This window comes from Hylobates moloch, unplaced genomic scaffold, assembly GCF_009828535.3.
Source record: "Hylobates moloch isolate HMO894 unplaced genomic scaffold, HMol_V3 SCAFFOLD_21, whole genome shotgun sequence".
NCBI classification, from domain to species: domain Eukaryota; kingdom Metazoa; phylum Chordata; class Mammalia; order Primates; family Hylobatidae; genus Hylobates; species Hylobates moloch.
Window position 1 is genome coordinate 45,635,207 of NW_026652296.1, and position 23,415 is coordinate 45,658,621.

General features: G+C 41.3%; 1 protein-coding gene and 1 pseudogene across 4 annotated transcripts in view; one reads left to right on the forward strand and one right to left on the reverse strand.

Moving 5' to 3' along the window:
- The window catches only part of MACROD2 (mono-ADP ribosylhydrolase 2), a 2,131,323-nt gene that overhangs the window by 452,593 nt on the left and 1,655,315 nt on the right, over window positions 1–23,415 (reverse strand). The gene's annotated exons all lie outside the window — the stretch shown is intronic.
- LOC116460987 (alpha-endosulfine-like) lies at window positions 17,215–17,547 on the forward strand (annotated as a pseudogene).

The window sequence follows — 23,415 nt, forward strand, 5'->3', positions numbered from 1 at the left end:
CCCTACTGGGGGGGTGCCTCCCAGTTAGGCTGCTCAGGGGTGAGGGACCCACTTTAGGAGGCAGTCTGTCTGTTCTCAGATCTCCAGCTGCGTGCTGGGAGAACCACTACTCTCTTCAAAGCTGTCAGTCAGACAGGGGCATTTAAGTCTGTGGAGGTTCTTTGCTGAGTTTTTGTTTGTCTGTGCCCTGCCCCCAGGGGTGGAGCCTACAGAGGCAGGCAGGCCTCCTTGAGCTATGGTGGGCTCCACCCAGTTCGAGCTTCCTGGCTGCTTTGTTTACCTAAGCAAGCCTGGGCAATGGCGGGCGCCCCTCCCCCAGCCTCGCTGCCGCCTTGCAGCTTGATCTCAGACTGCTGTGCTAGCAATCAGCGAGACTCCGTGGGCATAGGACCCTCCGAGCCAGGTGCGGGACACAATCTCCTAGTGTGCCGTTTTCCAGGCCCGTTGGAGAAGCGCAGTATTAGGATGGGACTGACCCGATATTCCAGGTGCCGTCTGTTTCCCCTTTCTTTGACTAGGAAAGGGAACTCCCTGACCCCTTGCACTTCCCGAGTGAGGCAATGCCTCGCCCTGCTTCGGCTCGCGCACAGTGCGCTTCACCGTCTGTCCTGCACCCACTGTTAGGCACTCCCTAGTGAGATGAAACCGGTACCTCAAGCAGAAATGCAGAAATCACCAGTCTTCTGTGTCGCTGGGGCTGGGAGCTGGAGACCGGAGCTGTTCCTATTCGGCCATCTTGGCTCCACCCTGGGAGTAATCTAGAATGTGTTCTTTTAAGTCAGTGACATTATAGACCTCAAGCCCTTGAGGATACAAAAGTCTCCTTCCCTTAGGGATTTCTAAAATGTTGAATAGAAATTTAGAAAACCACAAGCCCTTGGGGATTTCCAAATATCACAAGCCCTAGGAGATTTCTTTTTTTTCCTCTTTTTCTTTTTTTCTTTCTTTTTTTTTTTTTTTTTTTTTTTGAGAGGGAGCCTTGCTCTGTCACCCAGGCTGGATGGAGTGCAGTGGCGCGATCTCAGCTCACTGCAACCTCCGCCTTCTGGGCTCAAGCAGTTCTCCTGCCTCAGCCTCCTGACCAGCTGAGATTACAAGCATGCACCACCACGCCTGGCTAATTTTTGTATTTTTAGTGGAGACGGGGTTTTGCCATGTTGGCCAGGCTGGTCTCAAACTCCTGACTTCAGGTGATCCGCCTGCCTCAGCCTCCCAAAGTGCTGGGATTACAGGTGTGAGCCACCACACCCGGCTGCCTTTGGGGATTTCTAAAATGTGGGGTTTTTAAAAAATAATTTCAACTTCTATTTTAGAATCAGGAGGCACATGCACAGGTTTGTTACATGTGTATATTGCAGGATGTTGAGGCTTAGGGTACGAGTGATCCCATCAATTGTGAGCACAGTACCCAACAGTTTTTTAACCCTCGCTCCCCTCCCTCCCTCCACTCATCCTCTAGTAGCGTCAATGTCTATTGTTGCATCTTTATGTCCAAGAGTACCCAATGTTTAGCTCCCACTTATAGGAGAGAACATACAGTATTTGGTTTTCTGTTCCTGTGCTAATTTGCCTAGAATAATGGCCTCTGACTGCATCCATGTTGCTGCAAAGGACATGATTTCATTCTTTTTAAAAATTGAAAGTAGAAATGGACATATTACAGTTTATGCCCTTTGTGTAGTAGCTTTGCAAACAGATGGACCAAAACTCAAACACTGGTTTTGCCATTCGTTAGCTTTATGAACTTGTACAAGTTATCTCACTGAGCCTCAATTTGTCTAGCATTTAATAGATACTCGATAAACTATAACACTTCATTTCTGTGGTTATGACTGTTTTCATATCAGTCAAAGTTGATTGCAGGAAACAGAAACCTGGTATTTCATGTAGAATGGGATTGAATGCAGTAGATTAGCTGGCTGCAAAATTCCTAGACAGCATGGTAGATCAGGAGTCAGGAGCCTCACTCTGAATGAATTAGTACAGGGACATAAAACTATAGCTGCTGCAATCAGAGGTCAGGAAGGCATTGCTGTTGCTGCCACAACTGCTTCTAGACACCTACAAGGCCAAGTCTGACAGCCACAGGCACCTGAAAATACTCATTTCTGCAGCCATCCTCACCAACAGGAATAGCAGCAAGAAGATGGCCTTTGCCTTAACTTTAGTGTCATCCAAATCTCATTCAAGTGCATCTAATTGTCAGAACATCATTTACATCTAGAACCCTAGCTGCAAAGGAGTCAGGAAAGTTGATTTTTAACCCTCAAGCCCCTGTGGCACAGTAAGACACATTGAAACGGGTGGAAATGGATGCTGAGTGATAACTGACAATATCCGACACATTACTCCTGGCTGCCCTCTCTACCAACAATGAATGTGGCTTTAGTACCATTGCCACAGCCATGGGGATGGTCTGGAACAGAGTTTGCGGCAATTTTAATCCCCATAAGGTAAGTAACGTGGGTTTCTGGTACTGCAGCCTATAACAATTTACAGACATTTTCTTTGTTTGACACTAATTAGGCCACATGGGATCAGATGCGTGACCTTTTCTGTTTAACATCCTAATGTGAACAGCAGAGTTTATCAGCCCTGGGTAGAGAGTCACATTCAGAATTGAAACAAACACATGGGATCAGACTGGAACAGTTTTATGAATAATAAAGACATTTCTGATTAAATAAATTGCTCAGTGCTCAAATCACCATTCAAAAAGGAAACTGACTCTTACATCTGTTCTTTATAATAAGCATATGGAAACACACCCTATGAACTTCCAATTATCCACTCCACTAATACATTATGTCAAATGGGTGGATTACAGATACAGCAGAACCACAAATGATTCAAACTACTATTTTATTCTCTTCTCTGAGTGTCCAACAAACTAAGAAATCCATGAATGTCATTTTACCTGTATGCTCATCGTTTGTTCTCTCTGCTCTTTGATTAGCATGAAAAACAATCGACCAATGACCAGTGACAGGCAACCAGAGAGTAAAAAGCACAGTAGATATTAAGGTGGGGAAAGATGAAGAATATATGTTCATGGTATGTAGACAAACTACAGAGGCATAAACAAATGAAGTGAAACTTTTGAGTTTAAAAAAATGAACTGACAGGAGCCGTATCACTGAATTCTAAGTCATCAGAGATGCAAAAGAGGTTGAACTTTTTCTTACAATAGGGTCATACAAAACAATTTACAGAGTGAACACTCCTAAAACATTTGTATGTAGACAAACACCTAACTGTAGTTTGCTACACAAAGCCATAAAAAAAACCACATTCATTTAAAATACTATTAACTTAATTATGGTAATAGATTCAGTGTGTAAACCCAGAAAATTATGGGCTGGTGATATTAGCTTGTTCAATTTTAAAATAATGTGTTGATTATTAATAGCAACCCAGTCCTAGTAATAACCAGATCACGACAGTGGAATGGTAAATATACATGAAGTATTCAGAAAAAAAAAAAAATTCACAGATGCTTCTATTATGGCAAATAAGAGTTGTCATGGTTAAAACAGCCCTATCTCTCTAAAAATGAATTAATCAAAACACTTATCCTGAATGGCATTTTCTAGTTCTGGGAATAAATTTGTTACTTCTCACTTGTCACACTAATGAAGTCCCACCGTGAGATTTAAGAGCAACAGCTCATCTGGCATTGTTATTTATATCTCCATTGGAAAGTAGCTGTTTTCTTACTTATGGTGCTTACCATAAGGTCCAGTTTTGAGAATACAGCAAATTGAGTTAAATAGTGACTCTTGCTGTTTTTTTTCCCTTTAAATATAATTCATTATTATATTTAAACTCATTATTTTTAAACTCATTATTTTTTCCCTTTAAATATAATTTTGAAATTAACAAAAATACTCCTCTTTATTTCAATGCATTCATATTTACCCAAATGAGAGAAGAATAAATTACACAAGTGCAATGTCCACGAAAAACATCAATGAGATGCATATGTGTTATAAACCACACAGTAAATTGAAAGGACGGTGGGTGGTTAAGTCACTCTAGTCTTCACAATCTATAACTCAGTTAAACAATGAAAGGCAAAGTTGTAGGTGCCTCTGTAGGAAGTAGGTAGGTAGGAATAACATGGGGAGATGAACAGACCGAAGGAAGGAAGGAGGGGAGGAAGGAAGAAAGAAGGGAATGAAAGAAGGATGGAAGGGAGGAAGAGAGGAGAAAAGGAAGGAGGGAAAGAGAGAGGGAAGAAGGAGAGAAGGGAAGGAGGGAGGAAAAGGGGGAGAGCAGGGGAGGAGGGAAGGAAGGAGAAAGGAAAGTAGGCAGGCAAGATAAACAAATTATCGTGTTGTTTTACATTAGACTATTACTAAGACAGACCCCATTCTAAGATGCTGGTTATTCCCATGAAACCTCATGTTATTACAACATAGAAAATCCCTTATGATAGGTTCTTTGCGACATCCCATTCTTCCTCTGGCCCTCAAAGTTTCAGAAATACTGATCATTTGTTATTTTATATCTGGAAATTCCACTGTAAGGTATTTCCTGGTCCTGTCTCTTTTTCTGTACTTTTTACTACTTTGGGACAATTTTTGATTTTGTATATATCACAATGTTTTGTATTTCATTGAGTTGTAATTTCATTGCATTTATCTGTCCATGTAACTGGCCCCCCTCACCACTAAACTTGTGAGCTCCTCAGGGGTAGGTATATATTTTATATTTTGTTTGCATTACTAAAGCATAGCATATGGCTTTATACAGAGTATGTGCTCAGTAAACGTTTACAATAAACTGAATTGACACAGTCATTTATTTTTCATTTGGCCATTTTAAAAGACTGTCTTCAGAATAAGCCAAGACTCTTTTTATTTATTTTATTTTTATTTTTATTTACTTATTTTTTTTTGAGTGGGAGTTTCGCTCAAACTCGCTCAAGCTCAAATTTCATTTTGTTGCCCAGGCTGGAGTGCAATGGCACGATCTCAGCTCAGTGCAACCTCCACCTCCCAGGCTCAAGTGATTCTCCTGCCTCAGCCTCCCTGGTAGCTAGGATTACAGGCGCCTGCCACCACACCCAGCTAACTTTTTGTATTTTTAGTAGAGACAGGGTTTCACTATGTTGGCCAGGCTGGTCTCGAACTCCTGACTTCAGGCAATCTGCCAGCCTCAGCCTCCCAAAATGCTGGGATTACAGGCGTGAGCCACCGTGCCCAGCTGACTGTTTTTAAAATCTCCATGTCCAGATCACCCTCTAGACCAGTGAAATCAAAATGTCTGCAGGTAAGAGCTGTACATCAGTGTTTTTTAAAGCTCTCCAAGTGGTTCCAAGGTGCAACAAAATCTGGAAACCAGTGCCCTGCAGCCTTTTCCAGCCACTCTTGGTGCTTTGTGTCAGCAGAGTAGAAGGGAAATTCCCCTGCCCAAGCCCTGTCCCTCCAGACATGCACCAAATGAGGAAAAAGTAGTGTAATGGTTCAAGAAAGAGGAATTTAACATTCCTTCTCCCCACCTCCAGTTCCTACCAAATGCTTCATTCCCAGGCTTTGGACAAGGTTGTCATTTACTTTCTCACAATGGCTTTTAAAATATATCTCTGGGGGGTTAAAGCAGAGTTGGAAGAATGTGTTTGGATTTAAAATAACCTTTCCAAGATGAAAAAAAAAAATCATCATTTGATAATGGTTTCTGCCTGCGTTCATTAAAGAGATCATTAATGACACTAAATTCTGGCCTTAGGACTTAATTCAGATCAATAGCTGAACATACACTTCATATTCATTAGTCCAGTGGAACACGCAGATGGGCATGTTTTACTGAAGTGTCTCATCAGAACATATTTAAGGAGCCGAAAGAGACGGTGCTGTCCTTCTGCAAGAACTTGGCAGTATCCCTCTTCCCTCCTGCATGTGGATGAAGATGTCTTTGCTAGTATGTCCCTCTCATTTGGTTAGTTTGGGACTCTTAATACAGTGAATCAGAGTTTGGCCTAAAGTACAGTTTTACAAAACAAACTAATTTTTAGTTACGTATTCAGAAAGGCAGACCTTCCTATAAATATTCCTTTATGTGGAATTTGCAGTCATATCTACAATGATCTGTTAAGCAGATGCCTCTGTGTGCAACAGATGAAGCTAACCTGGGGTAAACTTAAAGTTCTGTTGGAATCGATTTTGTGGTCCCCTCTTTTAATTCCCTGTCCCAGTTTGGATCTTCCAGCTCAGTTGGAGGTTTCACACCAAGGCTGAGAAAAAATCTATAAGAGAAAAAACAAATTGCATTCTGCCCCTGAGGTGAGAACTTATTGAGGGTAATTCACAAAGAGTTAGGAAAAGACCACCCTCTCCCTTGCATTCTGTGCATGGCCAAAGGGCACTGCATCTACATTTGCTGTTGATGATTTTCGTGAACATTAAACTCACTTGCAGAATTTATTCTCCATTCCCCATTAGGAGAGTTATGCAACCTGAATCCTTAATGGACTTAATCAGCAGGATAACATGACATTTCTCCCATCCTGTGCTAAGTACAAGGCAGAATACAAAGACATATTAGAGACATCTCTGCCCTTGAGGATTTTATAATCTAGTTGGAGAGATGAGAGGGTCACAAAAACTACTATAATGTATGACATGCCTACTAAAGGAACTGCTCAAGTCAAGCCTCATTTGTTTGCAAGTAAGAGAAACACTCAAAATTGCTCAAGTTCAGATGCAGAACATTTTTGCAGAAAGCCCAAGGAAAGTTAAACCACCAGCTTCTTGGAAAGGCAAACGCAGAAAGCACAGAAGTTTTGTCTTATCTCTTGCAATATCATCTTGCCTGCTTTATTTGTCCCTCTTGTCTGGCTTCCTCTGCATCTGCTCTGAAGATCACTAGATGTCAAACTTTCTAGAAGATACTTCACATACACTAACTCAGTTAATTTCATACTTGAAAATATCTTAAAGAAGGAGATACTACTATCTCCTCTATCATCACCATCAAAAGCAGGACCAGAAGCACTACGGGCTGGACACTGTGCCAAGCAACTTCCTTATGTTATCTAGCCTTATCACAGACTTGGGAAGAAAGAGAATGAGAAGGGAAAAAAAATGAAAGGGCAGAGAGCAGGAGATTTTACAGAAGAAAATGTTTGACCATTCCCGCATTGCTAAATTACTTCAAAGCATTCATTCCTCTGAGTCCTGTGTAGACACGGTTCTTTCGATTTTGCGATTTAGGAAAACATCTTCTGCTACATCCATATCTGCATGTATAGATCATTTTCTCTTTCACTTCCTGGCAGCTGAGCCCAAATTTACTCTTAAGTCTCTTACTTAGAAAGGAAACATATTGGATGGGTTTGAACTAAATCTGAAAATCCTCAAAATATCCAAAATTCAACAAGTTTTCACCTGAAAGTATATTTCCCACATGTAATGCACTGTGATGGATGTTGAGACTATTATTTCTACATAAGAACATATACAGCAAAGGGAAGTGAATGTTATTTGGCTGAAAGATGTGGAAAGAGCACTGATTAAATGTCAGGAAAGGTTATTTGAATGCAAGGTCCATTCGAACCATTTCTTTCAAAGCTTCAGTAGAATTTCAAGAGAAATATCCCATGTATTTCTATGAGATAAGAAAATACTTAAATGGAAGAATCAGACAGGCATCTTTCATTATCTCTTGGGAAGGCATAAAGAGTTAGTTAAGCAGAGAATGATGGAGTGGGAGAGAGATGCCCTCACTCTGATTTGGGGTCAGTCTACATCAAAACAGTCCCGTCAGAAAAGCTAATGTGGCTAAAATTAACAAGGTCTGATATTAACAGTGGATGTGGAACAACTGAAATTCTCATACGCTGCTGGCAAGAGTGTAAATTTGTAAAAACAGTATAGGAAACAGTTAAAGCTAACAGAAGCATATCCTGCGACTCAGCAATTCTACTGATAGGAATATAACTCAACAGAAATGTGAACATATTTCACCAAATATACAAGAGTATGAATACAAGAGTATTCGTACCAGCCCTATTCATTATAGCTCAAACTGGGAATGATCCAAATGTCCATTAGTAGTAGAATGAATAATTAAAATGTATATTTACATAATGTGATACTATACTGCAATGAAAATGAAGTACAACTGCATGTAACAACATGGATGACTTTCACAACCATAATATTGAGTCAAAGAAACCAATACACACCATATGATTTCATTTACATAAAGTCCCAAAACAGGCAAAAATAATCCACTGACTGCCTGAGACCCTGTTGCTGAAGATGCCACATGCAGGGCTCTGGTCTTCATTCCAGCTGAACCCAGACTTTCAGTCATCCCCACCAAGGTGCCAGACCTGGGAATGAAGCTATCTTGCTCCTTCTAGACTAGCCCATCTGCCAGCTGAATGGCACTGAGTGTCCTTTGTCCATGTCTTGTATAATAGACTTCTCCAGCCAAGCCTGTCCAAGTTTCTAATAGACAAAATCACGGACTGCAACAAAATGGTTGTTGTATTAAGCCACTAGGTCTTGGGTAGTCTATTATGTACCAGTGCATAACTGGAACACCTCTCAATCCACCAGGGTTGAAACCTCCTTGTTTTCTCAAACTCATCCTGTTCCCTCTATACTTCAATTAGAGAAGAGCTGCCTGTAGTTAAGAACATGAGCAATAGAGCCAGACATCCTGGATTCAGAGTCCCACTTAGCAGATTGCTAGCAATATGGCCTCAGCTAATTACTCAAGAGCTCTAAATCTGTTTGCTTATATGAAAATGGGGATAAAGGCTGACCTATTTATTTGGTTGATATGAGGCTTAAATGTATATGTAAACAAAGGTCTAGTATTTAAGGAATTAGGAAATTAAAGAATTCTATTTTTTGATTAATGCTTAGTGTTTTGAAAGTACACAATACATAAAACCCATTAATCAATCAGCCCTGTAGGTTATTTCCTTACCATCTCCCTCCCATGTAGCTTCTTCTTTCCATTTCTGCTACCACCATCTAGTTAAATGACTCAGGATAAGTTTCTGCAATGACCTTCAAATTCTTCTTCCCAACTTCTGCTCTTTCCTTGGCATGACATGTCTCACAGTGTTACTAAAACTGACTTTGCAAGAATTATAACAGTGAGAAAATTATGGCAGTACAAGTCTGATTTAACCCCCCATCTTGCCTTTCCCTTAATCATTCCTGGCCTTAGGCTAAGCTAACTTTAGTTTATAGTTTACGTGATAATAGGCTTTCCCCAAAACTCAACCACCTTTGTAAAGCTAATGAAAGGCCATCAGGCTAGGGGAAGGGGAGGAACCTGAATTCTGCTAAGGCAAAGACTGGTCACAAGATCTGTCTTACAGATAACATCACAATTGTAGACTGGCCTTTTGAGATATCTTTCCAGGTTTTTTGCAGGTCTGATACCCATGACTCCACCTGGCCCCCACCAACCGTGCTCTTGCTTCTGTGGCCCCACCCAGAAGTAAGTCAGCTCTAGAGGACAGCTTCAACCCACCATGATTTCATCTCTGCCCCAGCCAATCAGCAGCAAGCACCCACTTTAGCCACCCCCACCCCCTTCCCCAAACTGCCTTTGAAAAACCCCTAACCTACAAATCTTCCAGGAGATTGACTTGAGTAGTAACTTGCTCTCCTGTATGGCATGGCCAGCCTCACCTCAATGAAACTCTTTCTTTACTGCAATGCTGTGGTCTTTATTTGTGCAGTGGGGCAGGAAGAACTTGTTGGGTGGTCACATTACCATACTAATCTTCCTAAAACAAAACAAACAAAACTTAAAACTCAGCATATTTAAGGCCTTCTAGAGGATGATCCCAGGTTTGTTTGTTTTTTTTTTTTTTTTTTTTTGGTAATCTTTTCTGTTATCTCTTCCCTGCTGGTACCATAGGTTACCATTTAAAAGAATGACTTTCTGCTTCCCGGAACATGATCCAAATCACTGTTCGCAAACTTGTAACTGTCCAAAATGCCTTTTCACACATCTCTACCTACTGAAATCCTATTTACCCCAAAGAGCATTTCAAATCTCAGCCTATCAACTAACACTTCGCTAATTCTGTGTTTCCTTGTTTCTCTGTTAGCATCTCTCTCTCTTCTTCTCTCTTTCATGACTCTCTCTCATGTTTAGAATTCCACAGCAATAAATCTAAATCTCCTTTGTGACAATGGCCTCAACTATCCACATATTACAGTCATTGGCAATCTTTTTTTGGGGGGTGGGGTATGGAGTCTTGTTCTGTTGCCCAGGCTGGAGTGCAGTGGCACAATCTCAGCTCACTGCAACCTCCATCTCCTGGGTTCAAGAGATTCTCCTGCCTCAGCCTCCTGAGTAGCTGGGACTACAGGCATGCACAACCATGCCTGGCTAATTTTTGTATTTTTAGTAGAAACAGGGTTTCACCATGTTGGCTAAGCTGGTCTCAAACTCCTGGCCTCAAGTGATCTGCCCGCCTCAGCATCCCAAAGTGCTGGCATTACAGGCATGAGCCAGCGCGCCCAGCCCATTTGCAGTTTTCTAAAGCTCCATAACATAATATAAACCTTTTAGCTCTAGCCTAATGCTTTGCACCTAGTGGACATTTAATAAATATTTGTTGAATTGTACCAAAAGGCTAGAATGAGCTGAATTTACTGGCAAAAAAAGGCAGGACCTTATCAAGAGTTTGCATGTCAAACAAAATTTCTGTGTGTCTAATCCATTTTGAAAACTATTTGCATCTCAACTGATGAGAAATGAATTCTATTTTTAAAAACCTCCAAGAAAAGACATTTTACTGCTTCTTTCAGTAACATATCCCAGTGTGTAATAAGCTCTAATGTCAGAATAATCTCATTTTTTTCTAACCTAAATCCTTCATGTTGCAGACTGAGCTATTTCTTCTGGATTTTTCCAAGTGGAGATAAAGAAATAATGCAGTTTTCACTTAGAAATTTCTGCTAATTTTCCCTTGGCTATTAAGTTTTCCTTCCTTCATCTGTATGGCTAATGCAGGTGCAGAATACTATCACTATCACCACACGGCCTCACTTATTGGACTAAGGCGACTTGCCCAAGAGCATATGCCTGACCCAAGTCGGGCTAATAAATCTTTTCCCCAGGATTTTCTGTTCCCTGGGATCACAAAAAGAGTTTGAGATGTCTTTTTTTTTCTTTTTTTGTGGCCAAGGATATCTGATATAAATTTCAAAAGCTATCATCTGGCTCAACACGGTAGGGAGAAGGGCAGACTGGAGGAAGAGAGAAGAAAGTTTGCATGTATTGCTGGAAAGAGAATCCAGACAGAATCCAGGAACCTTGTTCCAATCATTCCCAAGACGCATGTGCAGCCTTGGTTTTCTAACTCCTTGCTGTTAAAGTCTTTTGTTGGAGTTCAAGAGTCATAAAGATACACTGTTAGACTTACTAGTTCTTGTATTTCTGTCGTTTGCAACTAAAATACCACTCTCTATCTTACATATGTTTTAATCAATCAACAAGCAAGTGTTTACTTTTTGTATCATAATGGATATAAATGGTAGAAAAAATATGGCAAGCTATTTCTTACCTTTTTTATTTTCCAAGATAAATTAACTCGGTCTCCTTTACAGTTATAGAAATAGCTTTCCATGTCTTTACCCATTGCCACTGACCTTTCCATATCCATCTTCATCTTTTCTTAATTCCCTAGAGCCGAACCCAGCATGCAGCAGATATCTGAATACCACAGAGCATGTCACATTAATGGCCTTCCACAGTCCACATGTCCTGGGCTTACCTATGAATCCCTTAGCTACGGGGCTTCCTCGTTTTATAGTCACTTGTGGTCTTCTCTACACTTGGATGCTTCTCTTTAGGAAAGAACATTTGTCATTTTCCTCCTTCATTATCCATTTTTGGCTTTAGACAAAATAGTGGAAGCCAATGTATAAAAGGTTCATTTCTTAGATTCAGCTACTGCTAACGGGAGGCTTTTGCTGACATTCCATACATTTAAACAGAAGGAAAAGGGGGTTTTATTTTATCCCTCACAAACTGCTACACATTGCAGTTAAAGTAAAAAAAATCACAAACTGCTAGATATGGAAAGAACCATACCAAAAAGACTTCTAGAAATAATAATAAAATATTAAAAATTACTTATATCAATGAGGTGTAAGAACTAAATAATGGTGTGTAGGCTCCTGGGCTCTGTAGGGTTAGATTTCATATAGCTGTTATCTTTGGAAGAAAATAAGACTTAACCAGTGGTGTCCAATGTTTAAAATGAAAGCATATTATATAATATTGTCCTGTGCCAGAAAGTAGCAAACTTTTTCTGTAAAGGGCCAGAGAGAAAATGTTGTAGGCTTTGGAGAATGTTGTTTCCACCATAACAACTCAACTCTGTCATTGTTTGCCACTGTTTGTCAGAAAGCAGCTGGAGACATTACATTTTTAAAATGGGCATGGCTGTGTTTCAATAAAACTCTACTTATAAAAACAGTCAGTGAGCCTAATTCAGTCTGTGGGCCATAGCTTTCCAACCCCGGTCTGTACATGACATCATATATAGCACAGTTCTACTCACCATATGAAATGATGCCTAAAATGACTGGTGACAATAGGTTCTCTTGAAGTCCAGGGATTTATCTCCTGTGATGGTTAATATTAAGTGTCAACTTGATTGGATTGAAGGATGCAAAGTATTATTTCTGGGTGTGTCTGTGAGGGTGTTGCTAGAGGAGTTTAACATTTGAGTCAGTGGACTGGGAGGGGAAGACCCACCTTCAATGTGGGTGGGTACCATCCAATCGGCTGCCAGCATGGCTACAAAAGGCAGGCAGAAGGTGGAATGAGCAGGCTTGCTGAGTCTTCTGGCTCTCGCCTTTCTCCTCTGCTGCATGCTTCCTGCCCTCAAACATCAGACTCCAAGTTCTTTGGCTGTTGGACCCTTGGACTTATACCAGTGGTTTGCCAGGGGCTCTTGAGCCTTTGGCCATAGACTGAAGGCTGCACTGTTGGCTTCCCTACTTTTGAGGTTTTGAGACTCAGACAGATCCACTCCGGGCTTCCTTGTTCCTCAGCTTCCAGACGGCCTATTGTGGGACTTCACTTTGTGATTGAGTGAGTCAATTATCCTTAATAAACTCCCCTTCATATATACATGTATCCATTAGTTTTGTCCCTCTAGAGAACCCTGACTAAGACATCTCCTTTAACATAATTTTCACATAGTACTATTGAATACTACACATTATGTGCATATATCTATATATTTATCTAGAGATAGAGAGCAGATAGATGATAGATAGACACATAGATAGGCAGATAGATGATAGATAGATAGGTAGATAGATACATAGATAGATACATGGATAGATACATAGGCAGATAACTTGCTAAACTTAGTTAAGCAAGATTTCTGAGTTGTGGTTTTACTGGACAAGAAGTTTGGGAATGGCAAAGCCCATAGTGTCCCCATATCTGTGAATCTAGCTCCTACCATAGGTCTTGGCTCATGTAGGGGGATCTGCGCCTCTGAGAATGAATTTATTCATGGCTTCCAGCTCCTCTCCCCATCCCCACTTTGCAAACCTCCTCTCAGTCATCTGCTTTCTTCTCCTTAACAAGGTGTCAAGCCCCAACAAAGGCATTTCCAGAAAAGACGTTACAGTCATTAACATATTCATTTATCAAATATTTGATGAGCATATAAGTTAGCACTGTCATCAGAGAAATTGGACATACTTGGTGGATATGTTTTATTAAAATTATCTATGCCTATGATGTAACAAATTTAGTGATTGCTATCTGGCTTTTGCATATAGTTTACATTAGATTGAATTCTAGTTATTTGAAAATAATTAGAAACAGTTTTGTTTCCAGACAGGTGCAAGTCATATGAAAACATGAACACACATCCCCAAAACTTCTCTTCCTAGTGACATGGAATCTACTTCATTCTTGGTCCTTGGTTTACTCATAGTCCTAAAAATTATTCTTTGCTAGAATTTGACACCAAGACTGAAATGTAATATTTTTCCAGAATTAACGCATTGATATCACTACAGTAGTTCCTTTATCTGTGAGGGCTATGTTCCAAGATCCCCAGTGGATATCTGAAACTAAGGATAGTACTGAACTCTTCATACACCATGCTTATTCCTATACATACATACCTATGATAAAGTTTAATTTATATAAATTAGGCACAGTAAGAGACTAACAACAATTAATAATAAAATAGAACAATTATAACAATACACTGTAAGAAAAGTTATGTGAATGTGGTCTGTCTCTCTCAAAATACCTTATTGTACTGTGTTCACCCTTCTTCCTGTGATGTGCCAACGTGAGGAGAAGAAGTGAGGTGGATGACATAGGCCTTGTGAAATAAATGGGACATTCCAGAAATAAACATGTCATAAGTTTTAAATTGCACACTGTTCTGAGTAGTGTGATGAAATCTCATGCCATCCTGCTCCCCAAGATGTGAATCATCCCCGTGTCCAGTGTATCCACACTGTAGACGCTACCAGCCCTGTTAGTCATTCAGGAGCTGTCTTGGTTATCAGAGCCACTGCCATGGTATTGTGGTGCTTGTGTTCAAGTCACCCGTATTTTACCTCATCATGGCTCCAAAGTGCAAGAGTAGTAATGCAATTTTTTGGACTCAAGTTGACTTCAGGCAACTGAAACTGCGAAAAGAAAAACCACAACCAAATAAGGGGGTACTGCTGTATTTTATCTAAAAAGTCCACAAATACCTCGCATTTAAGAGATTGTTTCCTTGGAGAATGTCTCCTCAAACTTATTTGGAGAGAACTTGTTTCTCAATAATGACAACAACGAGTGAGTTTGAAGTCATTTCATCAGAACAATGAGACTATGCACCATTAGCCAAACTCAAAGCACCAAAGAGTATATTCTCAAGCACTTTCAGAATGAAACAACTGTTCCATTCAGGACAGATGACACAATGCCTCACCCCATCTCCTGGTCCTTCCCTCTTCAGTGTGCACCCACCTGAGCCACCACTACCAGCCCCAGCACTGCCTTCTCACTGCAGAGCCCTCCATAGTTAGTGCACATCTATCTTTACCTCCCAAATCTAAATCAATTATTGATCTGTTTTTGAACAAATATATCTAAAAATGGCATGAAGCTCTTGGGACATCACCACAAAATCCAATTAAAGCCTGAGGTATCCATACAGACTTGAAGTGTCTAAACTACCCCTATGTTTTAAAAGTATAATCTGCGTGGCTTGGTGGGGTATGTGAATCTCCTGGATAATATTATTTCATTCTCTCATTTTCACTTAATCAGTCCGAGGGGAGGGGGGAAGTCATCTGTATTGGAGCTGAGTCCAAAACAGCACTACTTTAAAGATAAATTCCAAAGACGTTAGGAACATGAAAGGACCAGAACTTGCATTTACAACACCTTCCTCCAGATGCAAATTATTCTCTTTCAACTTTAAATAAGTTACTAGTTACAGTATCACATCTGGAGAGAAATTAATTGTGTACCCATTTTATATATTTTCAGCAATGAGATTCTCAAACTGTTTAGAGGAAGTGTTTATATTTTTAAATAAATAATTCTTAATACATTTTGGGGAAAATAAATTATTGCAATCTGCATGTCCTGAGCAAAGTTTTCTGGAAGAATCGATGGATTCTGAGAAAACCCTTGAGACCAGTCAAGCTGAAAAACCTTGTGCTATGGCTAGTTAGGAACTTAGGAATCTTAACTCATTTGAGGCCAATATGCAATGCTGACATTGTTCCAAATAGGGCGGAAGAAATAATTTGAAATAGAAAGAAGAGACTTAGAATGAACAAATGCACATGACTCAGTGAGAACAAATGGCAATGTGTTAAAATGTTCTACCCCAACCACGTGAATGCAGCCTAAAAGTTCAGCCCAACATCCACCTTGACTTTTAGAACAGCATGAACAAAGTGACATCCCCAGGTATCCTCAGGAACTGCTTGTGACCCAGAACATTCCCTTCTGGGCCAGATGATGTTCACTGCCCCTCTTCCCAGGCCCCCAGTTGTCACTGGGGAGTCCACAGAACCTTTTTTTCTGTGACCTTCTCTAAAGTCAAACCAATACCAACCATATGTTCCCAGAATCCTGAGACTCATTTACTGCTTGATAACACATTTTCAGTTATTATTTCTACTCCTTCTAGCACCGCCTTAGTTAAGTGTGAGTCTGCCCTGACTTTAAAGATGCCATCTAGCTGACAATGATGTAAACAAACAAACAAACAAACAACAGCTTGGTGACTCTAACAACTTTTTGTCCACTTGGGTGGGTGATGACAGGGGCACCTCTGAGAAGGTGGGTCCTCTCTGGAGTCTCTGGAAGTATCTCTAGGAACTATCATTTAAATTTAAATTTAGAAATACATTATATGAATAGTCTAAGTGCTTCTTCCGCCTTCAACAAATTAATAACAATATTAATAATAAGCAGCAGTCATTGCACATTGCACAGGTGTCTTTTTCATAGCTAACATATTGTTATCTCAGTTTATCCTATTACTGCCTGAGGTAGGAGCCATTACAATTTAGTCTGCAGACCAGGAGGCGAGGTGTAAGAGAGGTTAACTAACAACATATTGTCCTTGGCCCTTTTTTTTTTCCCTCCAGTGATCTAAATATCCAGCCTGGGTTTTTCTCTCTTGTGCTACAGAAGCAAAGTGATCATCCCTTCTTTGATGCCCCCAGACCCTGAGACTCATTATAACAAACCCCAACACAAACACACTCAGGAAAAAACCTCATTCTCTTCCACCCCACACTCATTCATTTCTTCTCAACTAAGTGAATGCGACGTAACCCACTTAGTTTCACAAGCTTGGAAACTGGGCCATATCCGAAGCACTGCCCCGCCTTGTCCCCCATCTCCATGCAGTCACATATCTTCTGAGTGTCCTTCTTTCCTAGAGAACTGCTTGGATTCAGCCTCGCCATCATTTCATCATTTCCTGCTCAGATCACAACGGCAGTCTCCTACTAGCCTCCCTGCCTCTGCCTCAGCTATCTGGAATGAAAATTTGTTTAGATCACCCCCTGCTTAAGATGATTGATGAGGAGCAACCCTATTGACAGAGGCCAAAGAAGCATCTCAGGATGTCCCGTTTCCCCTCCCCACCTCTCAACTGGTTGACTTCCTGGACCTCCTATACTCTATTGTCCCAGTCCTACAGCGTCCCAGAAACTAAATGAGAACACCATGGAGGAGACAGGCGAGAAGAAGCAGGACATGCAGGAGAAAGAATCTACTCTCCCTGAGACAGTGGAGAAGGCAAAGCTAAAGGCCAAATATCCCAGCCTAGGACAAAGGCCTGGGGGCCTAGCTTCCTTATGAAGGGACTCCAAAAAGGGAAAAAGTACTTTGACTCAGGAGACTACAACATGGCCAAAGCCAAATAGGAGAATAAGCAGCTGCCAAGTGCACAACCAGACAAGAACCTGATGACTGGTGACTACATCTCCACCGCACAGGATCTGCCCCAGAAAATCCTCACTCATCACCAGCAAGGCAGCAGGAGGCCAAGTTGAATGATCCTGCCCCGGGGCTCTGCCAGATCCTGAGATGCTGATCCTCTGGGTCTGAAATCGCCATCGCAAAATTGTAACTGAGACAATGAAAGAGATCTGACTTAACCAACTCCATCTTGCCTCTAACCTCCAAGCTGTCTCTGTTTATTACTGGGTGTAGGCTGAACCAACTTTGGGAAGAACATAGTTTATAGTTTATAGTTTAAAACAAAGATGATAGCAGCCCTTTCCCAAAACAAACCTCCTTCTTGCCTAGGGACTGGAATGCCTTTGTAGGACTAACAGATTAGCCACAAGATTAGAAATTATGGTTTAGGAGTCACGTGGCCTGAGGCTACAAGATTCTGACCCTCCCTAAACCTCTTCTAAGATCAGTGCTTGAGATAGTTTGCTTGATGGATCAGCTGGCACCACTCAGATTGATAAGCTGGCTCATTTGATCTTGTGGCTCACCCTGGAACTGACTGGCTCAGTGCAAGAGGACAGCTTCAGTTCCCTATGGTTTCATCTCTGGCCAACCAATCAGCACTCTTGACTCACTGGCCTTCCTCCACCCGCCAAATTATCCTTAAAATCGCTGATCCTGGAATGCTTGGGGAAAACTGATTTGAGTAATAAAACTCCTGTCTCCGCACAGCTGGCTCTGAGAATTTTACTCTTTCTCTGTTGCAAGTCCCCGTCTTGATAAATCAGCTCTGTCTAGGCAGCAGGTGAGGTGAACCCGTTGGGCAGTTACAGGTCCTGTGCTGGCTTCTGCCCCTTCCATCTTTTGCAGCCAGGGGTCAGGAGGTGGCTTGGGCATGGGTTAGAGAGGCAGAAGCCCCTGCCCATCAGTGTCCCAGCACATGGAGCCCCCTGGGCTAAGCACCAAGACCTTGAACATGTTTTGTTTTACCTTTTTTTCCAAATAACTGTTGGGAGAAATCTCAATGAAATCTTGGGGGTAGGGTTGGGAGGATGGGATGAGAGATTTGGAGGAATATGAATTAGAGCTTGGAGTTGATAAAAACATTCCTGATGGTTCTCCTTCTTAACCACGAGGCTGGTATGGAATAAATATGAGAGGGGGAAGTGGAGTCGACTAGAGATGAGATCTAGTTCAGCTTTGCAGATAACTGCCTTGTTTCCATGTGGCTGGAGACCTGGTGTGGGATTAAAGAAACTCAATCTGCATAGACAGATGCAAACAGCTCCTCTGGTTCTGCAGTTAGCTGAGAACACAATGTTAATTGTTCATTTAAAAAAACATACTGTCCTTGAAATAGATTTTCTGTTGGGAGAAGGGCAGTGAGTTGTGGGGAAAGGAACCATGAGTGTCGGGAGCCCCAAGGGCCCAAAGGACTTTTTCAGTATTTGAAATAAACCCCACCAAAAAAAAAAAAAAAAAAAGACTAATGATGGCCTTCTAGAGACATCAGAGAACTAATCTGAATCTCTTAACACATCAAAAAACACCCATCTCGATCTGTGCCCACCCTACCTGCCCCGTTTCACTCATCCTCCCTTCTATACCCACATGTTCCGTAAGTGTTGCTTGTTTTCCATGCCTGCATCAATTGTTCTTTGTTCCTTAAACCCTGTCTCCATCCTTCAATATTCAGTCAGCTATCATTATTTCCAGAAAGCCTTCCCTGAACTTCCTCTCCACCCCCACCTTCCCTACCTAACACAACCAGCACAGAAGACCATTGTTGCACTACACAGCCTGAAGCTATTCTGTTTCCTAATAAGAGACCAAAAGCCATGTCTCCTATTTCTGCAGCCCCAGGGCTGTTATCACAGTGCCTGGCACATAGTTGATATGCCTATACCTACTATTTATGAAATGAATGAATGATGAAAAAGATAGAATTCTCTGGCCATGAATATATGGGATGTGTATACTTTGCCTTTTCCCCCAATCTGAAAACTTATGTTCACCTGTCTTTATAAACACATTCACATTTATCAGTTCAACTGAATCTCTACTTTTGTTTTGAAACATAGGGTAACCATTTTCTTTCCAGCTATTAGCCATTGTTGGATCAGTTTTCAATCTAAGTTTTGTGACGGGATCTAGTTCATAAACTTTATTGGCCTGACACAATTTTTAAAAATTACTATAAATCCTCCTTGGCTATCCTGAAAAAGCTTTAACTGTGCTCCCCAAGCCCCAAATCAAATTTTTTCCCCATCTTTCCTGATCTAAACATGAATGATCTAATCACATCTGTTGTGTCCCTGTGCTGTCGAATCACATTTGAATTATGCACACTAGGCCGACTGACTCTCAGCATATATTAGTAGGAAACAATAGATAAACACAGTAGAAAAACTACAGGGAAAAAGAGCACAAAGCCTGATAACTTGAAAAAAAACAAAACGAAAACAGTACAGCAGGGATTATTCTGCAAAGCAAGAACAGGATCTTGAGATGTGGTAAATGGAACATTAGTCTCGAACCCAGAAACATCCCTAGAGAAGTCACTGTTCTACCATAGCTAAGGAGATGGATACTAACAAATTGTGTTTGAGATGTGAAGTGCCCAGCCTGAACAGAAGGAAAAGCATTAGCAGTCAGGGAGAAGGGAGTTAGGAAATTGAACCCCATATGGGTACACCACTCTAGTAGCCATGTGTAACATGAGAAGCTCCATAAACCTGAATCACTGCAAATGACTGAAGCAAAGAATTTCAAGATTTTCAGTGACAAAGCCCAGAATACCATATGGGCCTATCAACACTAGTTAGAACTGGAAGAAGAGTTTTACTAGCACTAGGGATGGTAGAGAAGATTGTATAGAGGCAAGAGAGGAAATCCAATTTGAGATGGAATTAAAGTTCGAACCAGGCAATTCAGGGTGAAGAACAATCCAAGCCAGAGTCTAGAGGTATGGAAGGGCAGACAGAGCAGTCATGTCCTGGGGGGTTTCCCAGAGTAACAGGCCTGCTGAGGTGAAAAACAGAGTTCTTAGGTTAACACAAAAGAGCTACCAGGTGAAGGTCCAAGAGTAGGTTTCAGCCCAAATGTAAAGGAACTCTTCTCTGAACTTCTTTGATATGACCGTACGTTATCATAAAGAATGGGGAACTGGCTGGGCATGGTGGCTCACGCCTATAATCCTAGCACTTTGGGAGGCCGAGGCGGGTGGATCACTTGAGGTCAGGAGTTCAAGACCAGCCTGGCCAACATGGCAAAACCCTGTCTGTACTAAAAATACAAAAATTAGCTGGGCATCGTGGCACACACCTGTAATCCCAGCTACTAGGGAGGCTGAGGCAGGAGAATCGCTGGAACCCAGGAGACGGAGGGTGCAGTGGGCCGAGATCACACCACTGCACTCCAGGCCCGGGTGACAGAGTGAGACTCTGTCTCAAAAAAAAAAAAAAAAAAAAAGAATAGGGAACTGATGGAGTGAGAGACAAACTCCACCCACAAGGGGTGTATACCTAGGAGGCTGCCCTCACTTTTACTCATAACCAATACCAGCTTTCCACTTTGGCCTACGATCTGCCTGGAGCCAACAACTTATTTATTCTATTTAGTAACCAAATTTGTTTTCAGTCACTCCTGGTTTAAAACAGTCTCTCTTGGGAGTTTCACTCAAATTAATATATTATTATACTTCTACACTGTAGCTCAAAATGTGCATCTCTGGGCTCCCTCATACTTCTCACAGGTACCTCCCTGCCTTCTTCCCTGGGTCCCATTTCTAATTTTGCACCTGTCATCTGGCAGTGGCAGGGAGGGATAAATGTCTGTTTTTGTGTGTGAGGGCTTCAAAGTGGAATTGGGAAAGAGCAGGACACTCCTCAGTCCGACGCAGGCCCTTGGACCGTGGTGGGTGTGGTAGTGTGTGGGCTGTGGTCACTTCTTGGCGGGCCTCTTCTGCTCATACTTTCACTGGTCTGGGTTCTTGTGCTGCTAGTATCGAGTGCCGGCTCAATCACAGATGATCTCTGGATGCCATCTAGAAATCTCCATGGGCACATCCCCACGGGATTCCCTCCCTCAGCTCTGATGAAGGTGTCCTCCCTCTCACCCTGAGGCATCAAGAGGACAACATACCTTTTGTGACCACCACTCCAGATTTTTCCTGAAAAACTAGAAATTCCCACCTTACCAACTTGACCCTGTGAAAACCTGGAAATGGTTTTTCATCTCTGAAAATTCCTTTCACATCTAGGTTAACAGTGTGCAGAAGTTTCTCTCTCTCTTCACATGGAGAGGGGGTGAATTCACTCAGGTTGGGGATGCGATCTTGCACTCCTTCTTCAAAAGCTGTTCCATCCTGGTCAGCATTTCAATATTCCGATGACACGAGCATCCCTGTGTTTTGAGTAGAACTTGGTGCAGATTGGGTGCTGTTGTCTCCTCAGAACCCTAAGGCCTTCACCTTGGCTACCCTTTCAGGATAGAGGAAGGTCAGTAGCAAATGAGGAATTCAGGAAAGGCATGTTTACAGGCCATTCCCCATACCCTGCACACACCACAAATGGGATCAGAAAATATCTCAGCAAGGCAGAGACAAAGTTACCTCAGAGGAACAGGGAATGTGCTAAAAACAGAAGTATGTACAATTTTATTTTTAAAGCAAGAAGTAAGAATTATCTGGCAGGAATATTTTCTTTTCTCTTGAATACCGGCATGAATATATTAGTTTGGCAGAGATCTTAGAAACTTAATAAAAAAGTTAACACCCATTATTCTGTATGTTATCAAAACCAAGAGTATCTGAGTCCTGGTTCTTTAAGATACATCAGTCTCCTTGAGCTTTGCAATTCTTTATGTCTACTGTCTTTAATTGGATTTCCAGTCCCCTGACAATCCATTTTGTATACAATACTTTTTTATTGTAACGGGGTGTGTGGTATATTGAGCAATAGGCAGTGATTCCAATTTAAGTTAAAATTTAGACATATGTGGTATTGCCGATGCAAATGGCTCACCTGAGTTGACAATCAGAAGAAGAGATACCTTGAACACGTGGCTTGGAGCACACCTTCACAGGTGATGCCATTCTGGGGATCTGGCATGCTTCCCTTTACTCCAATTATAAAATGAATTGCAATTCCAGGATTTTCCAAATGTGGAAAAAAATATAGGTTTTAGAAGCTAGGAAACACAGCAAGCAATGGGAGTAACCAGGGGAACTGGTTATGAGGGAAAATGATCAAGGAAGGTGTAATACTTATTTTCACTTGTAGGAATAATAAATGGATAATAGAATACATAACAGACAAGAAGAGAATCATCTCACTCTACCATTTGTTGAGTGTTTCCTATTTGTTTGGCATGATGTTAGGTGCTTTACATTCATTTTCTTTTCTTCCAACAGAATATGGAAGTAATTAAGGTAATTAAGGTGACTTTTCAAGATCACACAGCAGGAATGAGCTGACTTACACTGGTTTTCCTGTGGACAACTGAAAAGCAGCAAGTTACACCTGTGAGTCTGGGTTATTGCTATAATCCCACTTTAGAAAGAAAGTTTACCCCTTCTTCCCATCTCTCATTCACACCACCTGCTCCCATAGGTCTAAGATGCAGTCAAAAATAGTAAGTCTATTGAGCCATGAAAGCAGCAGGTCAGCAATCCATGCCATTTGGATTATCAGTTGCTATGCCTCTGTATTCAGCCAACTTAACAATTTTAAGATAACATGGTCAGACTTTCCACCCTCCTACATTCTTTTCAACAGGGTCACTAAGAGGCAAGTTCCACTGTGAAGGCAGCCTTAGAGTGGGTGGAACCACAAACATTTCGAAGTCAAAAAAGACTGGATTTGAATCCCAGCCAAGTGGCCTTATGTCAGATTAACTTCTGGAAGCCTCCGTCCTCTTATCAGTGGAATAGGTCATTATAAATAGCTTTCATGGTTATTGTAAAGC